The sequence below is a fragment of the Tribolium castaneum genome, chromosome 2 (assembly GCF_031307605.1).
Source record: "Tribolium castaneum strain GA2 chromosome 2, icTriCast1.1, whole genome shotgun sequence".
Taxonomy (NCBI): Eukaryota; Metazoa; Arthropoda; class Insecta; order Coleoptera; family Tenebrionidae; genus Tribolium; species Tribolium castaneum.
Window position 1 is genome coordinate 1,846,666 of NC_087395.1, and position 21,179 is coordinate 1,867,844.

The 21,179-nt window shown below is 29.8% G+C and overlaps 1 protein-coding gene and 2 long non-coding RNA genes across 9 annotated transcripts in view; 1 reads left to right on the top strand and 2 right to left on the bottom strand.

Moving 5' to 3' along the window:
- The window catches only part of pdm3 (pou domain motif 3), a 236,691-nt gene that overhangs the window by 50,552 nt on the left and 164,960 nt on the right, over positions 1-21,179 (bottom strand). The gene's annotated exons all lie outside the window — the stretch shown is intronic.
- Positions 15,493-20,634, bottom strand: LOC135265363 (uncharacterized). Of its 2 annotated transcripts, none has more exons than XR_010332995.1 (5): positions 19,826-19,967; positions 19,612-19,770; positions 19,076-19,555; positions 18,808-19,023; positions 15,493-15,671 (listed from the first exon to the last, which is right to left on the bottom strand). It is a non-coding gene; the product is annotated as an uncharacterized LOC135265363 (long non-coding RNA). The 2 variants fall into 2 exon arrangements; XR_010332994.1 differs by lacking the exon at positions 15,493-15,671 and adding an exon at positions 20,618-20,634 and having other exon boundaries at positions 15,727-19,023; positions 19,826-20,561.
- Positions 20,142-20,662, top strand: LOC135265364 (uncharacterized). Its single transcript, XR_010332996.1, has 2 exons — positions 20,142-20,263; positions 20,436-20,662. It is a non-coding gene; the product is annotated as an uncharacterized LOC135265364 (long non-coding RNA).

Here is a 21,179-nt window from a genome sequence, read left to right on the forward strand (position 1 = left end):
GGTTCTAGCAACATTTGTTTAGGGATTTTTATTACAAAACTACTTATAGGCATCGTTTGCTCGCAGACGACACAAGAAATTGCTGTTTTTTGAAGCTACTTATTAGTAATGTTTTTTTTTAATTATAAGAAAAAAATTATAGAAAAGTTCTGAAAAAGTTCACATGCATGAGAAGAATAAAAGATATTTGAAAAGTATTTGATAGCAAACGCTGAATTCTATGCGATTATTAGTTTTTTAAAGTATCGTAAAACTATACTTTGAGTAGACTCTCCCTGTATGTATTTACGTCGTTATGATATTTTATTTCTTATAACATAATTTTTTTGTGATTTTAATGTTTAAAAGATTAATTTCTGCTTTACATGGCTTCTTTAAGCCATCAAGTGTCCATAAACTGTATTTTGTTCATTGAGGTACAATTATTGTGACTCCTGGCGACCCGTTCGTGAACACAATTTACAGAAAACGCCGCCGGTAGTGATGGTACTTAAAAAAAAATGCAAAAATAACTCTGACAAGTTACACTTTATCACCTGTGAATCCCCACAATACAGAGTGTCTCAAAATTGGCGTTGTAGAGAATCACTTCAGTAGTCGGGGCTTCTACATAAAGATACCAATGTAAGGTTTAAGGTGCACTTTAAATTGCGTTTTTTAAAATGCAGGCTAAAAATTTCAGTGCTAATGTTATTTATGATTGTAGAAAATAATAATGTAAAACAGACAAATTAGCTACATTTTTAGTATTTTTTCTCAAAAATGAAACGACAAATTATTTTTTTTTAAACCAAAACGAAGCTATTTTTTGAAAAATTGTTTTATATTATTATTTTCTTCACTATAAATAAGAACAAACGGTTAAGTCTTTAGCCTTAATTTGAAGAAAAGGGAGTTCAAAGACTGATCTTTTCTAAAACGCTCTGATTTCGGAATATTGTTAATAACCGATTATTTTTTTTAACAAATTACATTATTTGATAACTGTTATTTCTACTTATTATTAGTTTGAATGTGTATTTATTGTGCCGAACATTTTAAAATGTTGCAGACTGATTAAGTTTGAACCCTTAACATAATTATAATATAGTGAAGGAGTTCTGAAGAAGGCCCTAGTGCCGAAACCGGTAACCCAAAAATAAATACAGTTTGACTAAGCATATTTCAAATTAATGGTACTTTCGATTAAATATCCTGGCGCATAATATATTTCTTCAAGATTTGCTGAAGGCAAACCAATCATCCTGCCACCTGGCGGCCACTTTTGAATAATAGGGCCTTAGGGCCTATCCTGCAAATAAAAACGGTCGAGTGTAGCGATCAATTAAAAATATATTTTGCCGGACGTAGCGCTTATATTCAGCAGGATAATGAGATTCGCCGCCTGCAGGACAATGCCTACTTGAAAAATGGCCATGTGCAGAGACACACGTCCATTTGTTATCATTACATCCGTTTATTTTTCGCATTCGAATAATACAACGGACAATGTTTTTGATCGGTCGTAATTAATATTTACGTAGCTCGAGACAAATCTACGTTTATTTAAAAGGTTCGTTGCTTTCATGCGTGATGGCCGTTATCAGAGTCAATATTCATTGTCTCTTGTTTTCTTTCCATTATCCGCTCGAGGAAAAAATCAACCGTACATATAGAGCTAAACTGAACTGGAATTATTATAATGCGATGGGGGTGGGATTGAAACTCCCTCCGCGAAAAAAACATCAAAGGGGTTTGATTGATGCATTTTTTCGGTTTGTAAATATGTACGTACGGCGTTTTAATTATTGATTTTATTAAGTGAATTGATTTTGCATGTTGTGGCATGTTGAGGATTTACTTGCTTTCACAAAAAAATTCGCATTAATATAATTAGTACATTGTTTGTTATTTTCATCCCGCACGAATGAGAGTTTAAGTTTGGCAGGAAGAAAACTGCCACCGAAGCTAAACTAAATTTAACCTAACAATAGATATGGAAAATACGGTTAATTCAATATAAACACATAATAATTAATAATGTTTAGCATCATCAGCAAGCATTTAATAATTTGCAGCGTGGTGAATATATTTTTTGACGATCAAACTTATTCGGGACGTACCCAACCGTTTTTAGTTAGATTTTTTTGCAAAATTTTTAATACCGCCAAATAAAGCTTGCTCTTCCGTTGCAACTAGTTAGCCAAAAAAACAGAGAAATTTCTGTTAATTTTACAAATATCAGTGGATGTTTAAAAAAATACTACATACTGTTTTGTCCATTTTTTAAACGCTTGCTGATTGGTTAGTCTCATTGTTATTGCAAACACTTTGCAATTTTTTGTTCGGTAGATAAACAAAATAGGTAATTTTTATTTATTTTATTTTATCTTCTTTTACTGGTCAGATCAGGTCAGGTCAAATTATGCATTCGTGGAACAAATAAAGATGATAGACCGGCGCTCCAATGTAAAATGAAACATAACGTTTTCATTTTTATGCAGTTTGCCGAAAGGTCTCCTTCAAAAAATATAAAATACAAAATATAATTTTTTTTTAAATAAGTCAAAATCTCGGATAACATTAATATTAATTTCTATCAAAGATAATTTTTTAAGTGAATTTTATCGAAATTTTTTGAAAAGTGATAACCATTAAAAAAATTGTAAATAATTTCGGGCCTAATTTTGTTGGTTCATAGGTTTGGATAGTATTGGTATAAAAAGAGAATGATACGTATAAGATGTTAAAGGACTTAGCTTTGTTCCTTACAAAACAATATTTTTTGTATGTGAAATAATTAAAAATTGGAAAGAATAAGCATTAACATTTATCAAAGTAATTTCGACTAGAAATACAGGTCAGAAATGAAGAAACATTTCATGCCTTAGTTAACTCATTTTTTGAAAATGTTGTTAGGGTCCCGTGTCAATTAACATTTCAAACAGTTCAGCACTAGAAACTATTTTAATAAAAAGGTAACATACAAGGTGACCCTCTAAACCTCACATTAGAAGTATTGGTACTTCTAATAATGATAGTCATCTGAAAATTTATATACAACTATAATCTCTTAGGTCCTGCTCAATGAAAATATTTTCGAAATGGTGACACTTCCGGTCATACCGGAAGTCGCTATCAACTTCCTTCTTTTAAATAAAAAGCTATATTTTTAATGCTTTTTTAGATTACGAGAGTTATTTTAAGACAGTTTTCATAAGCTCTCCCTAAACCTAAATTTAGCAATTTACGAAATATTTAGTTCATTTTTTTTAATTTGCTCCTTCCAGTTCAAAATCGATAGCTCTGCAATTTTTTAAAATTTGGAAATATTTTTTAGCTCATTTGAAAGAGGATGCTTAGATCTTTTCTTTGGTGTTTTTAGTTTTCTAAAAAAGAACAAAAAACCCCAAATGTTTAAAGTTAAGTTTTCAGAACTTCAAGCACCCATAACTCAATTTGTTCAAATAGTATGCCATAAGTTTGATTTCCTTAAATCGTAGAGAATTTAATTCAGCAACGATCTGTGCAAGCATACCCTATGCTTATCTTTAATAATTTTTTAATTACAATCACTTCTTTCGAGACTGAGAAATTCATTAGCCATTAGCCTCATAGGTTGCCATGGAAACGAAAGAAAAATTGTAAAAAAGTCAAGTTTTTTAAACCACAATTGCATGAATTTATTTTGTTCTCACAGCACGGACAACACCACAGAGTTTGTTGTTTTGTTTAATCAAAGATGCATTTATAGCAAATTATGCAAAAATAGCTATGGTTAATAAAAAATTTTCTATAGTGTCAAAAAACCAACATAACTTGAAAATTATCACAGATAGGTACAGAGAATGCTAATACAGATCGATTCAAAAAAAAATTCTTCTAGATCTAGTAGGATAAAAATTGGAACATCCCATTAAAAAAAACTAAGTTATAGATACTTGAAGTTGTTTAAACTTAACCTTTAAATTTTCGGGTTTATTAAATTCTTTTCTCTGTGAACCCACTGGAGAACAAATAAAGGTTTTCTCTTTTAATTGTCCAAATATGATTTCAAAAATTTCTAAAACTAAGAGAGTTACCGATTTTTTAAGTGAAAGATACAAATCCAAAAATTTTCAAAAAATCTTAAATATTTCGAAAACGGTTAAACTAGGTGATAAAATCGTTCTTAAAATAACTTAACTAATCCCAAAACACAGTGAAAAACATCGCTTTCCATTTAAAATAAGAAGGTGCCGCCATCTTAAAAATATTTTCATTAAGCAAAACTCAACAGATAAAGGCCGAGTACCAACTTTCAAATACATGTCTTTATTAGAACACTTAATAACTCTAATGTGGGGTTTAGACAGAACAGGCTATATGTTGTCATTGAAGTTATAAGACAGTTACAATATCTGAAACTCAAAGTCCAGAATAACATCTGAGACTTGAAACAGTTCCTGTTCAATCTTTCTGACTATTTAATTCAAATTTGATGGCAAAAATAATAAGAAAGACAAAAAGACAAACGAAATGGCACGACTCTTTAACTATTGACTTCAATGTTATTATCTACAGGGTGGCCCAGCCTATCTCTCGTCTTCTGTAGCTCAGTTATTATTTAAGTTGGAGTTTTGATATTTTGTAGAGGTTATTTATATCCTAGGACACGTTTTAGGTAAATATTGAACCAATTTGAAAAAAAAAACTAAAAACATGTAAGAAGCTAGAAAGCTATCCTTATTGAGTATAAAAAAATAATAGCATGCCATTAAAAAATATATTACGTTGACGTCATACTTTTTTGGAACACTCTGTATAATCAAAAATATTTTTCTGCAATACATCTTAGAGTATAAGTAACATCAAATATCTAAAGTCCATCTTTACTAATAACAGAAGAGAGAAGCTGGATCACCTGAACATACCTACATTTGACTGACTAATTCCATTATACAGGGCGCTCAAAAACCGGCGCACCAACTCAGTGGTACGTTATTGAGAAGCAAGTGCAGATTACGGGAAAAATGTTGAAAATATTCCTAAAATCATATTTTAAAAAATCTGGAGCTACAAGCTTATTGTGCTAACTTCTTTAGTTTTCCTTATTTTTTTATGTTTGTATGTTTCACACTAGGAAATCGTTCCCTAACAAAACGATAAATAATTATTTGTAAATTTACTATCAGATTTTAGCAGTTTTTTAATTTAAAAAACATAAAATTTATCCAAAAAATCACAATGTGCCAACACTGGGAATTATTTCCTAGGAAACGGTTTCAAAAATAATTTATTTTTATTGTTGCTCAAATTCTATTGCGATCATGACTATTAGACAACGTTGCCACATATCATTTATCTAAAATCCGTTATTTATCAATAACTTTAATACAAAGAATTTTTTTACTATTTTTACTTTTATATGTAACCAGTTCTCTACCACACACCATTGAGTTGGTGCGCCAGTTTTTGAACACGCTGTATATGGTCAATCAATCAATTTTTACCAACTTGTAGATGCAAGTAACGTGTTTTGTAAAGTGTATTTTGTGTGTTGCATTTAATCAAGTCAGGCGCGAAGTCCTAAGCGAAAAACCCTGTATAAAGTTTACCCTCTCTTGTCTTGAAAAAAATGGCACAACATACTTTAAAAAAATCGTTCGAAAATGACAAAAAAGTAAAATTTCATAATCTCTAGGAAGTAGTAAAGTGGAGTGAAATATTTGATTAGATAAGGGGGACAATATCGGCGAGTGTGATTGAAATAACAGGCAGGGGCCTGGCATCGAGACGCTTTCCTAATTAGCATAAAGATAAGCCCTGTTCGTAAGTAGAGAGAAGTAGAAGTGTAGAGAGTGTGGAGCACACGCTGCTCGATGAATAAACATTAGCAACCCTTCACATTATGCAGGCAGTTCGTATTAAACATTCTGGCCAATTCAATTATAGAACAGAACACACATTTCATATTCCAGATCTATCTCTCAAAGCCTCGGCCACCGGCGGGCGCTTCGCCTGTCTCTTGTCAACCTCCCTTCCAACGGCTTTGTCAACACGTGCATTCATGCTGACAAGACTACAACTCACTGATTACAGATTTATCGCTGGATCCTTGTCATTCAAATTATAATATAACCAAGAAATATTTAAATGGACATTACACTTTACAAAAAACAAACAATTTTACTATTGCATATTTGCATTAATCAAAGAAAAACAAAGGTGCGTCTAGCCTTAATTATACCATAAAAGTACATTAAAAGAAAAATATGAGGGCGGAATGATAATAATAATTAGACGACCTTCACACTGATTGATAGACATATTAAACAAACGTTTTGTTTATTAACTTATTTATACCTTAAAGTAAACAAGTTGTTTTTATTTAAGTTTAGATTTGTGTATTTTCAGTAATTGTTAATTTATTCAAATAAATATAGTGTCTTACAGCTTGCTACTACTTAACTGGCGCAGTCAGTAGGATCTGCAGCCTAAGAAATTTATAACAAAAACTTCATTTCAAAGTAATATATAAAGAAATTTTAAAACCTTAGAAAGTGGGCAGTAAAAAATTTTTATTTTTAGAGCGTTCTAAAAAAATAGTCAAAGGGCAAGTGTAACTATCTGAAAAACAATAAGATATACTAAAAAATTAATACATCAGAAGGAGTCTTAAGTCTTAAGAATTACAAAAATAACTTGTTCTCTGTTTTTATTTAGCACTAATTATTACAGAAAAAATATGAAAATTATAATATAGACTACAAAATTAAAGTTTATTCATTTAACAGATAAATATTGCAATTGTTGTAATAAGAGTAATTAAACAGTTACAAGTACTTATTAATAAAGCAATACAATACACTTAGCTAAATATAGTAAAGATTTTAAACGTAATAATATTTAACAAATGGGTACTAATTAGTTTAAATTCGATGAGAATAGAAATGTTACACACAAAAACTGTAAATAATTATCTGGTCTTATAAATTCTTAAATGTTAACTGGTGCAGTCAGTAGGAAGCAGTTGCAGGCAGTATTATGTTTTAACAAGTGGAAAACATCTGAGTGATCGAAATATAAAAAAAGACTAGTCACAAAAAAACTACAGTTAGCACAATAATTAAAAAATTCCAATTACTTTTAGGCTACTCTTGTTGTTTCTGTATTTAAATAAGATTGAGGAACAAATTAATGTGTATGTTCTTGCGTACAAGTTATTACTCTTAATAATCACATCGTCGCTGCATTTCTTGTTTACCGCTTGAAGGATAAAATCTTGCTGTGATAACTACATACTTCCATCTAATGGAAATTAGTATTAAAAGTGATTTTATGACACCTCATGTAACACGTTCACTTAATTTTAAAAGCTATACGATCTTGTTGAGCAATCAGTCATTTCACTTAATAAATACAGATATTTGAGATCACATTAAGACTCAGGAATCGACAACTAAATAAAATTTTACAAATGATTGTCAAAAGTCGATTTGTTATTTATACGTAATCCAAAAAGACTGCTAAAGTGCCTTTAAAAATGTATGTCTTATTCAAATATTTTTCAAGATTAGTTTTGTTTAGCTTACGAATAATTATAAAGTGTAGGCCTATTTAAATTGAGAAAAACGCACTGTAAGTATCCATTTGATAACATCGGAAAACCGCTGAATTGTAAATATGTACCAATGGAAACTATGTACAATGGAAATAAATTGAGGATCTAATGTTTACTAACTCAATTAAGTCAAATTTTTTTTTCAGAAATGACTATGTAAGCAACTGCTTTAACCATCAAAAGAAAGACTTAGTTTTTCATAAATTGAAATAACTATGAATACAAAAAAATGACAAAAAAGATCAAAAAATTAAAGGAAAAACCAAAAAGCATAACAAAAAATATAATTAAAATTACAAAAATAAATAAATAAATAAATTCTTAGTAGTTTTTTATTAGGCACTAATTACTGTAAAATGAAGAAAAAAATCGAAATATAGGTACAGACAAAATTGTAGATTATAAATGTAGGTAAGAGAACTTACGTTATTTTATTACGTTCCTAGATTCTAGGCAGAACATTACTCACCTGAAACAAAACAAAATTTAGTAGATAATTTAAATGGAACACCCATTTAATTTTTTGTTTTTAAAAAAGAGTATGGCACATTTTTGAGTTTTAGAGAAAGTCTTGCGACACAACTGAGTTTTTGCTGAAAAACTTGCGAAATGTTTGAGTTTGAACACAAACTAATTGCAAGAATCAATTTTTATTAAAAACAAATCGATCCACGATTTTTGAACCCAAGTGTAATAAAAAATTTGAAATTATCTCAGAAAACAGCGAAATTTTTGATGGAATAGCAGACATTTAAACAACAGTTTTTTGTTTAGGTCTGAACACTTTATGGTTGGTCTGTTTTACATTTGGGAGTGCAATATCGCTTTGATATCCAATGACAAACGCTTCAATAGTCTTGCAATTTTTTGGTATACCAGATAAACAAGTAGGCGGTGATTTTTATATTTTTATTGGTCAATTGCTCTTTCCTGAGAGAAATGAGACACCAGTTAACAGGTTTTAGGGGCGGTTTTACTCACAGAACGCTATTTGGTGTTAAAGGCTAATAAAATGGTCTACTCTGTTTAGTTTTTGAAATATTTTTTTTTGAAGAAAACACTCATTTTAAAAGCAATTTTAACAATTGGCAAACACTGAAATTTTGACACTTCATTATTGTTTTATTCCCAAATCAACGCTGATACAAAAATTGTTTAAAATTAATTTAATGTAGTATTAGAGTGTGCATATAATCAAAAATACGAAATTTTAAACACTGACAAAGAACTCTTTAACGCTGAGAAAATATAAACAAAAAAAAACTAAAAAATATTGAAACCAAAATTTTGAAGAACTAAGCGATTGAAAGAGAAACTAAAAAACTATAGAACTCGAAAAGAGAAATAGTAATAAATTGAAATATTTGATTTTTAATAAAAAACATAGTAATTAAAAAATTATAAAACCGTAAAGAAGGAACGATAGTAAAACCACGAAAACCTAAAAAATTAATGAAATAAATAACGAAATACTATGGGAAAATTAAGAATCTAAAAAGGTGAAATACAAAAAGCCTAAAAAACAAAAAAAAATATATTTGAAATAAAATAACTATAAAAAAATACAAAAACTACAAAACTACAAAAAAAAATATTATATAAGTTATTTTTTTGTATGTATTTAGTTTAAAATTATCTTATCAAATTCAGAAAGTTAAATACAACGAGAGGATGTTTAAAACTCATTTAGGATACAACAATTCAATTTAGGAATTCAGGAAAAATAAAAAGGATGGCAAATATTTCAATTTTTAGCAAGTTTATTTCGAATTTTAAGAAAAGCCCTAAAAAATTGCGTGCTATGAACGTTTCCTAAAATCCGATCTCTAGTAATAAATTGTGAAGTGTTTTAGAAGCTCCATGAAGTACGAATTAAATTTTGAAACGTTAAAATAACATAATCTTAAAGTTATGATCAAGAAATTTAAATATTCATCAATTTAATAAATGTATTATTACTGAATTGAAAAGAGTCTCATCAGGCTGTCGTACCAACGTGTGAAAACACGTGTTGAATGTATAGTAGTTTCAGGCAGCTCCCAATAGTCAATATAAAAATTTGAGCAAGAGCTAGAAACCGCCCCCAGAAAAAATCACTAATAAAAATTCCGTGCTACTAAACATGGCCGACCGGAAACCAATCCACCAATCATTTGTTTTTTAGTTTTTTTTTCTGGCGGGGTGACAGTTGGCCGGTGCGTCCAAAAGGGGACAGGCAGGAGGCGGCAGCGGTGGCGGCGGCACCGGCGGTCACTGTCACTCAGCCGCTAATGAGTAATGACTAACGAGTCTCGCGTGAAAATATGCAAATCAAATTGGAAGTCCTGTTTAATTATTCAATGTAACCTTCCCCGGGAAAAATGCACTAATACAATTTTTGATGTTGGCTGCATTGCGGGCCGTGTTTGCCGCCTCCTACTCCTCCTCGCAACGGCTATTTGTTATGCGTTCGCCGAATTTCATCGCTTTTCTCTGACACAAGAGCAACAATGATGAAAGGCAACAGAAAAGCCAATCGAACGAAAAAACTACACTTATTCAATAATTCACACGAAAAGTACAAAATGCAGACCAACTTGGCAGTACTGAAAAATATACGTTACATTGCCCAATATAACAATTAAATTATAAAATAATTAGATATGTTCTTAAATTAGTAGTTTTTGTTCATTTTTCTTGTATAATAATATACAACGTGATTCTCATAAATGTAACTACAAGTCACACAGAATCTAGCGTTTGCTATTTATTATTTTGTTATTATATTTTTTATTATAATTACGTAATATAATTTATAAATGACTACAACGTCTGAGAAAGAAAGGAATAAAATTTGTATTTTTTTTAATTCTGCTTTTCGCGAAATCCGGCTCGAAGGACCATATGTTTAGGTACTGAACTTAACTCACAAAAAGTAAAAAAATGGAAGTACGCAAATAAATAAATGCAATACATAAATAAATCAATATACAAAAACTAAAAAAATTATGGATACAGTTGAATATTATAAAATATACTTTGCATTGCCCAATATAACAATTAAATTATTAAATAATTAGATATTTCCTCAAAATTAGTATTTTTTGTCCATTTTGCTTGCCATACGAATATAATATACAACGTGACTCTCATAAATACAACTACAAGTCACACAGAATCTAGCCTTTGGTATTTAATATTTTATTATTATATTTTTGTTATAATTACATAATATAATTTATAAATGACTATAACGTCTGAGAAAGAAAGGAATAAAATTTGTATTTTTTTAATTCTTCTTTTCGCGAAATCCGGCTCGAAGGACCATATGTTTAGATACTGAACTTAACTCACAAAAAGTAAAAAAAAGTGGAAGTACGCAAATAAATAAATGCAATACGTAAATAAATTAATGTACAAGGACTCTAAAAATTATGGAAACAGTTGAATATTATAAAAAGTCTTCATTAAAACTTATTGATATTTAGTATATGCTTAAAAATATTTAAATTATATCGTCTCAGATGTTCATCAAATTTTTATTTCCATTTCTTCTAGAGATACAAGGCTAACTTGATGTTTTTTATTGGCAGAAAAGATCAAATTTAATAGTTTTAAAAATTTTGTGATGTATCACATGCATCCTTATCTTATTTTAACAAACTTATCGAACTAACAAAATTTAAAAAGTTTGGATATGTTGTCTTTATCAAACGTTAGCTCTTTGCCGCCCAAACTTTGACCAAAAAAATAAGTAAAACTTAATAATAGTTTGCTAAAATATCCATTTTAACTGGTAAACCGTTCTTAAAATATTTAGCTGTATCAATACTTTTCAGCAACCTTGTATATACAGGCTGTATCAGAAATAGGTGTGTTAATTTTAACAGGTAACAAAGATCAGTAAACAAAACATTTTATTTGTGATTTTTTAATAAAAGTTTCGACAATTTACTCAAAATTTGGAAAAGAATAACACATTGAAACGTGTAGCCGCCTATGGGTACACAAATAAAAGTACCGAACTATTTTTGTTCTCATAAAAATGGACATTTTGAACAATTTAAAACAACAATAAAAATTGTTGCTATGAATACTAACTAATTATTAGACAATTATTAGACCTGACCTGACCGGCTTGTTTACACAAAAGATAGGAGAAAAACCCTAAAAATTATAAATAAGAATTTTGAAAAATATTATATTGAAAAGTTGTACGTGATGACTTTTATTACGTGGTAACATTAACACACGTATTTCTGATACACCCGGTATATCAACGTGCTTTCTCAGCAATTTAAAAAAGTCCAATTTTGAATTTTTAACGTTAGAAAATTAAGCTTTTTTAACAAAAGTCCCTAAGTCCCTGACTCATCTAAAATTATTTTCAAGTATACAGGTTATTTCCAACAGTAAATACAAAACAAACGTATGTTTTTTTAAATAATGTACTCTATATTTTTTGCATTTTTTGATGTTGCTTCTAACACTGATGTTTTAAAAGTTAATTGTTATTAAGCTTTCTTCAAAAAAATGGATTATTTCAAATCGCTGGGACACCTGAATGTGTTTCAATATTTAATGATCAATAAGAGACTCAATCAACATGTTGAGACACCCTGTACACATTACATTAATGAATCTTGCAACTTAGGAGGACTATAACTTAGGAAGCGACTGTACCAAAAAATTGTACGGTAGCGTAAAAATGAGAGCAATTCGAGCGTTATACCGTCTCGGCACCAAATCGTTACAAATTAATTTAAATTCAGCCAATTCCCTAATTACTTGTAAAAAATGCAGAAATGTTGAGTTTTGCCTTCTTATCAGTCTGAGAAAAACAGCAGACTAAAATTTTCATAAGAAAAAAATGATTTAAAATTAAATTTTACGCTTTGTCCAGTATTTTTCAAGACAGTGCGAAAATGTTAGGAAAAAATTTGTAAAGAATTAAATTTCCTTTAAAAAAGTACGCGAGACCATATCACTATCGTTAACAGTTTAGGCCCCAAAAACGTTCAAAGACGCTGAACCGACGGGTTCGTTTCATTTTGCCGGGGTCAAGTAACGGAAACTTAATTTATACCTAAACTGTAGAAGAAAGAAAGATGGTGTCACGGACTGTTTTATAGGACATTTAATTCTCCACAACTTTGTTTCTTACACTTTTTTTGTATATTCAACTGTATTCCCAGCGTTTTGATAAATATGCAGAAATTGTTGCTAAGAATTATTATTTTGCGTTCCATCTTATATTTTCGCGAACGCTCAAAATGCGGTTAAAAAAAAGTGTGAGGAACAAAATTGTAGAGAATTCAATTTCCTACAAAAAAGTTCGCGACACCATATTAATATCTTTAACGGTTTAAGTACAAATTAACATTTCATTACTTGACTACGGTCAAAATAAAGCAACTCCGTTGCTTGAGCGTCTTTGGGGCCTAAATGGTTAAAGATAAGAATATGGTCTCGCGGACTCTTTTGTAGAAAATTTAATTCTATACAACTTTCTTCGTGACATTTTTCCTGTATCAGTAACCGTATTCGCAGCGTTTTAAAAAATATGGGGCAGAGTGCAAATTGGTTAAAGTTTTTAATTTTTTTAAATATAGTTTATGATAAAATTTTGGCATCATGTTTAGGTTCTACTATTGAGAGCTGAATGCTCTATCTGCCTATATTATTTTGTTTACCTAAAGTCAACCGTTATAATAATACAACAATTTTTTCAAATTCACTGCTATGAAAACTTAGACGGCAATGGGACGACAGCGCTCTCTGGCGACAATAACGGAACTATCGAGGACGGGAACGTATTATTTATCGTATCATGTCCTAACCTTTAGATATCCGTAGTTTTTAGATAGACAATTTAACAATCTTTGAAAAGCAAAAACATGTGTTCCATTTAACTTTTTCTAGTTATCCAACTTTTACCAAAATTCGTAATTGGTATAGATTTAAGTTTCAACTTTGCTTTTTAATGTAGTTAAAATCCTCCTTTTCTAGAATTCTTAGTTTCTAGGACATTCTGTATATACATTACTTTGGTCAATCTTGGAACTCAATTTACAATAGATCAGACCCCAACTATTCTATAATTTTTCCAAAACGATTGTTTTCTGAGTATCTTGAAAACAAGTAATGAATTCATAATCTACACAGATACAAAATTGTAAATAATAATTAACATTTTTGGTGAAATTACATTAATATAATTATTTTGAAGTTTAACGCCACCATGATTAAATATTGAAAATATGTATTTACATTGATTTTAATTAAAATAATTTAGTGTTCTATTGGTTACAAAACCACCCGCAGCAAAATACATTTTTAGTTTTGTTACAATCTAAGAAGATAACGAATTCAATGTTGCCAATTGTGTTTCAGAACAGTAAGCTTAACTAATTTTTAAATTTAAAACCGTTTTTATTCGCAGCGTGATTAATTAATAGCTCGTGTAATTAATAATATATGTTCGATTCTAAACGAAATTGAAAATATTCCAAATAATTAATTAAACTTTTTATGAAACTGAATTTTCTGTCATACTTTCGAATAAAAAATTCAATGTCTGTCGTTTTTTTCCTGAATTTTGTATTACATTAATTAAATGAAATTTAAATATATAGTAACAAAATAATGCACTTATGGCAGGCAAATCAACGCTCGCAATGTTTTGAAACATTCAAGAAAAAAAACTTTTTGGTAAAAATAATTGGTTATTATTTTCTCTGTATTATTTTCTTTGACCAATTAATCCATTCCATCTGCATATTTATTTTAAAGCAGCTATTTGAGCCCCAGCCACATATGACACGAATCCAGGCTTAGGCAAAGACCCGGAATTAAAAATAAATCCAATCAGCCACACTTAATGATTTTGAATGAAAGAAAACATTTTTTTGATCGATTTGCAACAAGGGACGCTTAAGCGATCGTTATCTTGATTTGATTTTAATGAGAAAATTTAAGTGTCATATGTGGAATCTTTTCCGATAAAATAACTGCGGATTGATTTGATATTTTGCTTATTCGAATAGTTTTGAATAAGTGCAAAGTTATTCGCTTGTAATGAGTTTCCGTAAAATGTTTTTCCCACTTAAGTTATTCGTGCAATCTAACAGTGTATAATAGTAGATAGAGATAGCCGGTTCAAAAACCACCTCCACCTCCCTCTACTGCGCATGTGTGAAAATTGTGTCAGTCAGCCGCAGACGCAAGCGCGTAATCGCAGCTCGCTGGCCTGCGACCAGCTGGTCAGCCGGCCTGCGGCCGACTGACGCCATTTGTGATGATGCAAATATATTTATGTAGTATAATAATAATAATAATAATAATAATCGTCGCCATCTTGGAAGTTTGAAAGTCGGCGGCGGTCATTTTTGTTTAATGGTAAATTGGCGCCAAATTTAAATTATTTCAAAATTAATATTTGAAATTAGTCGGCCATGTTTGTTTGTTAAAAAAAATGGCGCCAAAATTTTAATTTATTTAAAAATTAATATTGGGTGTAATGTTGGTAGCGCCGATGTCGTCACAAATTCCGCCTAAATTCTCACGTTAGATGGCGCCACGGTCTGCAAACTTTTCGCTAGATGGCGCTGCCGTCAGCGCAGCCGTCAATCAAAGATGGCGCTGGCCTCCATTTTTTTTTTTTAAACACACCCCCCGCCCGTTTGCGAATATGCAACCAAGAAAACAAGTAGTAGTAGTAGTAGTAGTAGCTTTTTGGGGTTGTGAAATTTTTGGTTTTTGGGGTTGTGAAATTTTGAATATATGATTTTTGAAATGTGCAATTGTGAATACATGAAGTATATATACAATACATGCTGTATTGAGTTAAGCAAAATATCAGAAAATCATCGCGCTTGTCACTAATAACTAATAAAGGAAAGTCATTATTTTATCGATAAGGAAAAAAAACCTAGTATATGTAGTTTTTTATTTTTGTAATGTTGTTTGCCTAACTTGTCTGTTGCGCACCAAGTTTATTTTGTTATTTGTTTAAAATATAATGCAAAAAAAGTTGTTGTTGTTGTTGTTCCTTCCATGGGGAGTCGAACCTCAGGTAGGTAGAGTGGATAGTGCTGTCTATTTTGGAAACCTGAAACAAATTCACATAAGCTATTTGGTTAATGGATAATAATAAAAACAATAAATTACTTTAATTGTTTATTACATCTAAATATAAGTACATACATACATACATATTATAATACATAAACATTATAATACAATAACTACAATACAAATTAAATATTATTCCTGAGTTTGAGGAAGAATATTTTTATGACCCCAAGATAATGTTCTACCTTCAGAATTGTTTAAGATGTAACGTTTATCATCTTTGAAAGATAAAGCAATTTTTTTCTTTAATTCTGTGTAAATGTTATGAAGCTTCGAACGAAAGATATTCATTTCTTTAATAATTTCAGTGTTTGGAACAGTAACTGCGTTTTGGTAGTCAATTTTATGTAATTCACTTGTAATTACATTGTGTTTAATACCCTTAGCTTTTTTAGATAATTCACCTTCAACATCCACACAATATGCTTTAGCACCTGTTCCTAAAAATTCTGATATTACACGTCCTTTATATTCATCTTTCATCTTCCCGATGACAGAAGACGATACAGGTATTCCATGAATATTTTCTGCTTTATAATTTGAAGTATCAAAACGCTCTATATTAGATTTAATATCATCATAAATATTTTCACAAAAAATTTCAATTACTAAACTATCAGTATCGGTATACAAAAGCGTTGCATTGTTACCGTATTTAAGTTTTATGAAATTATAATAAAAATCATACATAATAGTTTTACTGATATCTAGAATAGTAAAACCTACATACAGAGGTTTATTGTAGAAAACTTTTTCGTTCTCTAATTGAATAGCTACAAAATTTGGTGTAAAGATAGATGAATTTTTAAAATTTGGTCGTGCAATTAAACTTTCAGCACCTGGTTTTCTACCTATATTATTCCATGATGTTACCAATTTCACGTTTACTCTTTTATCAATTGATTCCATGGTTTTACCAAAAACTGAATTATTCATTAATTTAAATACATCTTTTTCTAACGCGTTTTTTGATTTGTTACGCATTTCTGTATTTAAATCAATATATGTTTTCAACCATGGTGATTGATTAAAACTTAAAACACGGTGAATATTAATTAATTTTAAACCACCTTGTATAGCTTGTCTTAAATTTCGATAATGTAAAACATAGTGTACTTTATTGTTCAAGGTTGCGCAAAGTTTCTCAGTTTTACTAGAGGGAGGAATAAATTTTTCAGGACAAAATGGTAAATCGTTGTGAAGATTATGTAATTCAGAAGGATATTCTAAATCAACTTCGAATATATAACCTACATCAGCGTTATCTGTCAAATTGAGAATTAGGTTATCATTGAATTCATTAGGATCTTCCCATCGAAAACCGCTATAAGGTAAATATTCAGACATTGCTGCTCCATACAAGTTGGTTGCATCAAGGTACATTATAAAAGAAGTTGGTTTAGAAGGATCATGATTTGATAAAAACTTATTATTTGCTACTGCTTTACGTTTTGAACATTGACAAAGTCCTCCTCTAATAGATTTTCGAAAGAAATGTACCATGTCTATATCAGTTAACAATTCGAATTTAATTCCAGTCATTTTTAACATAGCATCCCAGCCTAATGAAGGTGCTGTTAAGTAATGAGCTGGATCTAGTTCATAAATTTTGAGACAAACCTTTCTGAAATTTTCAAAAATGTCTGTTAGTAACAAAACATCAGACTTTAAATAAATGTCGGAATAATCACCTAACGTTTTGCAATCAAATAGATTCCAGACTTCCTGTGCTCGCTCATAATCATGTTCACTGATATCAGTTTTATTAAGATTATCATAAAATTGTTGAATCAATGGTAAACTGGTATCATCTAACTTATTAAAACAATCCAAATATGAATATGGAAAAACACCTTTTTGTCTTATCAAATTAAATTGGTTATCGTCCGGAAAGTGTTTCCGAATGGTTAGACATTCATTAGAAGTTAAAGTCTGAGATAATTTATCTAATGAAAAAGAAAGGAAACGGAACGAATCTACGAATCTAAGCGTTATAAAAATATTGTCAACTGTATTTGTAGTCGTGTTCATGACCTTATCAACTAAAATTTTTTTTGAAAATGTAATATACTTTTCTTTAGTTTGAGCAATGCAATTAATGATGGTCTTTTCTGTTGCTAAAGCTTTAATAAATAAATGACTATCATAATTAGTTAAATTATGACAAAAAACAGGGATATATTTTGGAATCTTATAATTTAAATTACAAATAGAATGTGCAGGTCCTAAAAATTCACCTGTTAAGTGACAATGATTACGAACTCTATCACAATTTAGACTTCCGTAATCTGTTTTGAAAGGTTCTTTACATAAATGACAATGGGTAGATATTTGAAAAACCAATTCATCTAACGGAGTCATTTCAAGTGGTACGATATGTTTGAGGTGATCGTGATAAAGTCTATTTACATCATCTTGCAACCATTTCACAAAAATTTTAGGAGCATCTTTTCCTCGATAAGTCCGATAAATTGATAAATTATCATTATATGCACATTTTATGTAATATCCGAAACTATATGGTTCATGTAAATGTGTAACAATTGTACGGATATTATCGGCTGAATTATCATTGCGTAAAGGTTTTAAAATAGATTCAAAATCGAAATAAAATACAAAAGGAACTTTAAGAGATTTATCAAAATTTTGAAATGTTAATTCATTACCAGGCACTTCTTTACCAAATTTATTTATAATCAGATCAGAAGTTGGTAATGTAGTGACAACTTCATTACAAGCATACTTACGATGTTTAACTAATTTTTGTTCACTCGAAAAAAATAATAGACAACCGTTACATATAAATTTAGCATGATTATGTTTGGAAAGTTGTGAACTTATTAATCGAGAAATGTTGCTTATCAGACAGTAATGTTTGATCATTCTTTCATCGTCTACGATAAGTAATAAATTTACATGAATGTCTCGTTTCTTAGAAGTTAAATAAAAGGGACCTATAATATCTGATACCCATTTACCTTTTTCATGATCAAAACGCTGCTCTGTTCCATAGACATTTACACTAATATTATTAAGTGCTTCAAATTTAAAAATATCAGTTAATTTAACCGGAAATGAAATATCTGTAAAATCTAATTCCTCTTCAAACTCACGATAAGCATCAACTCGATGTCGATTAACATTTACTTCAGTTGAATGAAGGTGTGCCAAAACAGACCATTTGAAACATTCATTATCATCATTATGAATATTGATAACCGCTCTCCGCTTCGCTATGTCCTTCGGTAATGGTATATATGTTGATGCACGTAGTGGATTGAATTTGTTGATATTAAGTTCCAAAAACAAAATTTCCATTAAAATCCAACCTAAAAAATTTAATACAATAATATGTTTATAAATAAAATTGATATTACTTACCACTATCTTTTTCCAAGAATTCACTCATTTTGTTTTTTATGACGCCACATATTTCTTCCAGTTCTACCTTAATATTTGTCGATATTGAAATGATGATATTTTTAGTGTTGAATGATTTGATTTCGATAATGTCTTTAGAAGGTAAAATATATTTAGCAAAAAGTTCGAAATTAATTTTAAGTTGGTTAAATTCTCTCAGTTTTCTAGTTATTAAAGTGATAAGTTTATCTTGATTTCTTTCAAAAAAATTGCACACTTCCAAGTCATCTAGTTGTGAATTTTTCAATCGGTATGAGGTAATTCTTGATTTGAAGGCAACTTGATATTCTTCAACGAAATCATCATCATCATTAATTTTGGCGGAGATGACACTTTTATGTTTTAAAGAACGTAAATGGTTTAATCTGGATCCTCTGTAGTGACTATTGCATATTTCACAAAATTGATGAAATGAACATGATGGAGCGTTAGTAGTAACTTCTAAAAACAAAAACAAGTTATAATAATAATAATATAAAGAATATTTACAAAAATACCTTGTAAAGGTGTTCTAGTTGTCAGGCGGGCTTTTTTAGGAGTCATATCATCCGAATCCATTGAACACAATGATGAATTTGTAATATGACGCCTATAGTTATCAAATCTCGTAAATGACGTTTTACATCCGGTGCAAGTGAGTTTAGATAATTTATCACCTTAAAAATGCTCTTAATTAAAACAATTTCTATAACGTAAAATGTATTTACTTACTATGTTTTTTTACATGACGTGTTAAAGCATCTTTGCGAGTAAACTTGTTATCGCATTGAGAGCACTTGAACATGATTACTTTCATACACGGACAGTCGAAGTAGAAATGAATTAATCATTGATGCGATATGATTTTATATTCCATAAACTTTGCAACCGGATATTGTGGTTCCTTACGTAAAAATTCAAAAAATTCAAAATATAACTGATAAAAATTTAACGTTTTTAAGGAAAAAAACGTTAGACAGGAAATATGATAACAAAAATAATCAGAATGAATATTATTTTTTATTAGACATAAAACAAACTACATACTTAAACTAACAAAGTCATACACCTAAATAAATTTTTAATTGCAGTTTTTAAGCCAAACCTAACGCTATGAACATCATAAAAACGATCCAACATGTACAAACAATTCCAAACATTGCTAAAAAGGTAGGAACATGATTAAAACAATTTTTTATTGAAACTACATCATGATCATTAAGTATAAGTCTCTTCCAGTCAGTATCAATATAATTACTATTGGTAAAAACTAGTCTTAATTTAAAATATATTACAGAGTTTGCTATAGAAACATTTTCATATTTAAATATTTCTATTGCAGTATTGCTCAAATAACCCAGATTCATCTTCTTCCATTGGTAATCAACATCGTTGAAAAATAAACTTTTCCAGAGAGGAGACCATCTTGTGTTGTTAGGACTTTCACTAGTGAAGACGATGTACATATCTACAACATCTAACGGTTTTTGCACGTACAACACATTTTGTATAAGAGTAACAAACAAGATGAGTGATGAGTTCAAAAGAGGCATTACACTTGAAACGCAGTGGGTTGTTGTTGTTGTTGTTGTTGTTGTTGTTGGCTTCCTGTATCATCTAAAATACACGAAACACAATTATTTATTGATGAAGGAGGACCATCAAACTGATCTTCGTCAAAACTGTTATAATAATGTTGTAAACATGGTAGATTCAGCTTTATATCATGATCTTGTTGATATGTTTCCGGTAATTTATGAAATATATCCATCAACTGGCACGGTCCTAATTTCAGTAGTTCCAGTTTCATTAGTAATCGAATATCGCTTATGGTTTTTTCAAAATGCAGAACTTTTTTTATAACAGGTTCTACACTCGTTGCCATCTTAAATGGAACTAAATTAGACGTTAAATAATTATATCGTATATATATTTCTTATTTATTAGGTAATATCTTTCATTTCAATCCAACTATTCTGATTATCTGGTAAACCTAACCATTTCACAAATAATTTAGTTCCTTTACGTCGAATCACTTTCTCAACTAAATAGACGTCAGGATATTGAGTTTTTGATAATTCCCAAA